Source organism: Sorex fumeus, unplaced genomic scaffold, assembly GCF_029834395.1.
Source record: "Sorex fumeus unplaced genomic scaffold, SorFum_2.1 ptg000008l, whole genome shotgun sequence".
NCBI lineage: Eukaryota > Metazoa > Chordata > Mammalia > Eulipotyphla > Soricidae > Sorex > Sorex fumeus.
Window position 1 is genome coordinate 58,536,154 of NW_026606065.1, and position 5,999 is coordinate 58,542,152.

The following is a 5,999-nucleotide window of genomic DNA, read 5'->3' on the forward strand; positions in this document are numbered from 1 at the left end:
TCTGGAAGTACTTATTTTTATTCTGCATTTAGAGAAAATTTTTTAAATTATCATTGAAATGACAATATTAGATTATTGGTCCTAAAAGGTTTACCTAATGGAATTTGTATTTGGTATGATATTGAACATATTATTCTATTTTTTGCTGGTAATATATATATATATATTTTAACAAAACGTTTTCAATAAGTTCACTGAAAATTCACTGGCTCGGTTTTGAAATATAAGACTTCCTTACTGTAATGCTCTAAGAATTTTTTATTGTTTCACAGTTGCCATATCTAGAAATTATTTTTTTCATACAAATATCCAAATATTGTGTGCTACTTTGGGACCGGGTGATGATGGATGACATGGAATGGGAGGGCTCAGGACCTACTCCTGGCTCTGTGCTTAGGGATCACTCATGGGGGATCAAACAGTGCTGAAAATATATTCATCATCAGCTGCATGCAAGGCAAGAACCTTAACCGTGTGTCTATGTCTCTACCCCTTGTGCAATATGTAAATTTTAAAATCTAAATATCAATAATCACTTTATGACTGCAGATGACATAATTGGTTATTATATTCAAATTGGAATCTTCACCTACAATTTATACACATTCAAGATCTTTGCAAATTTCTCTATAAAATTTAGATCTCAGTATTAACCTGATTATGAGGAATTTGTAAAGAATAGGTAAAGTGGAAACCAATTCCTATTTATTTTTGTTACTTCCTTTAATAAGACAGATGAACAGAATATTTGTTACTGTTACAATGAACTTCAAATTTGTATACTTAATTTCTGGTTATCAGGGGACATTTGTACTTGGGCAGTTCTAGTAAATGCAATCCAAGTAATATGAACTTCCATATTTCTCTATTTCTGCCACATTGTGTCCTACTATAACACAATCTTGCACAGGTAGGTGTCCCCTGGCCACTTCATGTCATTCTATGTGAATCAAAGATAGGGAGATTTATATGAATGCTGATACCCTGGCTACTGATACTGTTAACATTCATCAAGCCCTTTGTCTCTGAGTTTTCTGACACTATTTAAAAAATTAGAAGTCAAAGTAAAATGGAATGTATCATGAAATCTCATAGCTTTTATCTTTATATAGAATATATCTTGATTTCAATATTGCAAATATACAAAAAAGTAAAAATTTTATCAAAATGAATTCCGGTAATTTAATAAATATATTTATTTCCAGCCTACCATCCCGTTTTAGTATCTGCTACTAATTTTAGAATTAAATTCGAATATTTTAGAATTTTCTTATCATATCATGATGTTGCACAAATAGTGTTATTTTGACCCTGCCCTGGAACCCCTTTGTAGAACTGGCATATTCGTCTCTCTTCTCGTGATCTAGGAATAATTTCAGACTTGGGAAATAGGCAGAGGAAATCAGGGGAATAATTTTTTTGACCCCGAAATAGGTAAAGGGAATATCCCAAAACTAGATCTGAAAACTGCCTAAGTGATAGCCATCCCCTTGAATTTCTGTCTTCAATTAATATTCTCTAGGCCTTTTAACATACTTCATGCTTTAGGCACAAGGAGAAGTTAAAACATATTCTTAGAAAACTACTAGAGATTTACTCTAACACATAGTACCTTGATAAAACTGGGGAGGTAGACCAAACAAAACAAAAATAAAAATGTGTACCAAGATAAAGAGAAAAACAAAGATATCTACCTACCTCTTTGGTTACAAAACTATCAGAAAACGGAGCACCCGCATCTCATTGGCAACACATTCTGGGTAACCCTTCCTGTTCAGGAGCATTCCAGCTTGCCCCTCTTTCTATTCCTCTTATTTTAAGTATAATTTAATTTTATTTTAAAGATAAATTTATTATTTATTTTATTTCACAATAGTTTATTTACATTCAATATTCCAACACTAATCATAACACTATTACACCAAACCACCAACATTTTTTTAAATTTTCTCACCGTAAGCCAGCTGTCCCTAGAGCATGTACTAAATAAGTTATTTTGTATTGCTTGTTATGAATAATCCATTAAAAATCATCGAAAAATATTTCCTTTGAGAAACATGTGTAGAGAGTGTTTTATCTCACCCTGGAACCATTAAGCCTTCCCATAAGAGATTATTAACATGTTGTTACAGGTTGCCCCTTTTGTGTGTGTGTAGATAGATAGATAGATAGATAGATAGATAGATAGATAGATAGATAGGTAGATATTGATACATTGGTATATATATCTATATAGATATTTATATAGATATATATTTATATATATTTATGTATAAATATATTTATAGATATTTATATATAGATATATATAAATTAAAATGGGTTGTATTCTACATTACACCCCCCCAAATACGGCATGCTATTCTTGCTACATCAGTGGGGCAGAATATGACTTGTCACATGGGTGTGAATGTGGCTGCCTGCACCAGGAATACTAGAAATTTAAATAGGGTGATACAGCTAGAGTTAAATTTTTAACTGGATGTTGATTTTGAGGGGTGTAGGCATCACTGTGGCATGTTGCTCTCTTTGTCTTTTGGGACTTATTTGTGAATGCCTGGATCATGATCATTAAGTGAGCTTATATGACAACAAAAACGATTTGTGGTTGTGACCGACAGGCTCCAGGAAAGACAGGGAGATGCAGGGAGGTTGCCCATTCCTGACTCCATGAGAGCCTAAAGATTTCAGTTATAAAACTGTGTACCTGAGTTTTTCAGCAGATTCATTACCATGGATGAGTCTTGTCACAAGCCTGTGGAGATTGGCTGTGTGCATGGTGGCAATCGGTTCTGGAGGTTTTCTGCTGCAGGGGCTCTACTGGGGCAGGTAGAGGGATTCACCCATCCCCCTCTGGGGTGCCCTAGATAAGACAGATGGTCAGGGTGCAGAGATGCAGCTGATCACCTCTGCTGCGTGTTGCTCTTTCTCTTCCGAGATTTATTTGTGAGTTTCTCTTTCCATCCCTTTAAAATAAAACTACTTGAGTTTTTCCAACTTGATCTGTCTTTTGCTTTTAATTTTCAGCTGCTTGAGACAAAGTACTTGCTTTCTACAGCACTGGTTTTCTACATTTAAAATCTTATTACCCTGGTTTTCAATTTTTCATATTATGCTAAATCTATAATCTAGTTTTAATTTCCTTTTCACACATAGCATAAAAAATATAATATATAAATACCAAATGATGTTAAAATTATACTTGAAAGCTGATATTAAAAAAGAAATAAAGATTTGGTCCTTTTTTTACAGTTTTTTATTCATTCCCATGTATTCTCTTTAAAAGGAAGGAGAAATCATATCTAGAAGTTCAAGATCACTTTAGGAACAATCTTTGTGCTGGGGATTGAACCCAGACAACCAGCATGCAAAGAGCATGCTTCATCTATTGAGTAACTCCTCTACATTGTATAAATATCTAAATTTTAAATTTTTAAGTAAGTTTAAGCATATTATCCTATTTTTATTATTTTTATGTATCTTTAATCTCATATGTTATGCAATAAGCTCAAGGTCTTAGAGTTTTAATTATTTTTGTTTTATATGCTTACTTTGTATTATGAATGGTTGCTTTCTTATAGTTTTATTATTTTAATTTACACATATTTTAGATGACCTATATTTCCTGGGGCAAACTGGTTTAAGGAAGTCTCTTAATATGTTTGGAATTATACTACCTCCCTGTACAGATGTAAAAATAATTACAATTTGATTTTACTTTTGTACAATTTTGTCTCTTATAGCACAAACCATTGCATTTCAAAAGAAAAGAGGACTATTTCCCAAACAGGGAATGTACACTACACCTTCATAGTCACAGATACCCCATTAAATGAAATTAGCTTAGATTTTATTTAAATTTTAATTTTACCAAAGTAATTAGATTCCTTCGCCCCTCTCAGAGAGCCTGGCAAGCTACTGAGAGTATCTCGCCCTCATGGCAAATTCTGGCAAGCTACCCGTGACGTATTTGATGTGCCAAAAATAGTAACAACAAGTCTCACAATGGAGACATCACTACTTAATATACATAAAGATAATACTTTTGAACTTACTGAATTTTCGCCATCAGCTATTAAGTAGTGTTTTGTATATGTCCCCTTTCTCAAATTTGGGAGATATTCCTCTGGAAGTTTTTTTCTGCAACTTTCTCTTTATTAACTATTCCTACTTACTCTGGTTAATTATTTTGTTTCATGTGGGACTTTGCAAAACTTAATAACTTTTCAATTTCATAATTGCTGGCAAATGTGTCTCTAAAATTAGATTTAAAATACAATTTGAATTAAGGTGTAAAATACCCAGGTGAGTTGCTAGAACGGAGACTAAAGTGTTATTTGTTTTGTTTGTTTATTTATTCATTAAACATATCTATTGGGCAATTACTATTTTGGTACTCTAAGCTCCAGAAAAGAAAATTGAGGTAAAGCAAATAAAAATTGAGATGACATTATGTCCTCATAATTGTTGCATTATCATATACTTTAGATTTACACCCTTGAGCAGATTTTCTAAGACCAAGGCAGTATTTCTGTACAGAAATAAATTCTTACCACATGCATGTATTTATTTTAAGTTGTTTTGTTATGATCTACTTTATTCACTGCAGTATTCAAAAGAGATAAAATAATTAACCCAGGACTGGTAAGATACACAGTGGATAGTGGACTTGTCTTGTTTGCACCCAGCTAGGATTTGATCTCTGGCACCACATATAGGATCCCGGGGCCTGCCAATAGTGATTTCCGAGTGAAGAGCCAGTAACAACCTCTAAGCAATACAGGGTATGACCCAGGAAAAACAATAACAAAATCCTGATAAAATTATGGATATTAATACACATCTAAAATTATTCTCCCTAAAATTCATTTATGAGGCTACAGAGTTAGCACATCACTTATCTTGTACACTATTGATACATGTCTAATCCCCACCCTGCACACTTCCCTGAGCACTGCCAGAGCAGTGAATAAGTTAATTCTTGAGAACAACCTATATGGACTACAAACAAACAAACAAAATACATTTTTTATTTTATTATTGAAATAATTTAAAAAATATATCATTAAAATGGTTTTATTATTTAAATATTTTAATAATATTAATTTTAACTTGTGGTTCCATAGTGTAGTGATGATCACATCTGCTTTACACGCAGAAGGTTCTGGGTTTGATCCCCAGTGGAACCAGTAGTGGCAGCATTTAGGGTTGGAGCGATAGCACAGTGGTAGGGCATTTGCCTTGCACGCAGCCAACATGGCCGACCCGAGTTCGATTCCTCCGCCCCTCTCGGAGAGCCCGGCAAGCTACCGAGAGTATTCGATATGCCAGACACAGTAACAACAAAGTCTCCAATGGAGACGTTACTGGGCCCGCTCGAGCAAATCGATGATCAACGGGAGGGCCTTTATTTAATTGTAACAAATAATGGATTGTTTTAGATTAGTGTAATTATTATTGAATAAAATTATTTCAAATTGTTTCCTTAAATCTTCAAGCTATTTCTTAAAAAGTTTATCTCTGGGGAGGGGAGCATGTGGTTATTGCTTTTTGTTTGGAATATTGCATAGGCAAGGTGGCTCTCTGAGGTTTCAGATGAATGCTGACTCTCTGAGGTCGCACATGCTGACTCTGAGGTTACACAGATGCTGGCTCTCTGAGGTTACATGGGTGCTGGCTCTCTGAGGTTGCACAGGCAAACTATTACATCAGTTTGTCTTAAAATTATTTGCATATAAGGAGGAGCTGAAAGTATTTGAATTTTTTTTCATTTTTAAAAAATTTTTCACAAAGTTGTTCACAGTAGTTGTTTAAATTAGATTCTTGATCACTAGTACCAGCACCATTTCAACGTTCCACTAACATTACATTGAATCTTCCCACCACTATCCCAGCCTGACTCATTTAAGAAAGAGAGAGACAGACATAGAATGACAGCATTCATTTGAGGAATATAAAATAACATAATATGAGACTAACACCTGAGGACAGTAGACACA

At 33.9% G+C, this 5,999-nt stretch overlaps 1 non-coding gene across 1 annotated transcript; it reads left to right on the forward strand.

Annotated features, from left to right (window-relative positions):
- The first annotated feature begins 5,116 nt into the window (after window positions 1–5,116).
- TRNAV-UAC (transfer RNA valine (anticodon UAC)) lies at window positions 5,117–5,189 on the forward strand. Its single transcript has one exon. It is a non-coding gene; the product is annotated as a tRNA-Val (tRNA).
- The last annotated feature ends 810 nt before the right edge of the window (window positions 5,190–5,999 follow it).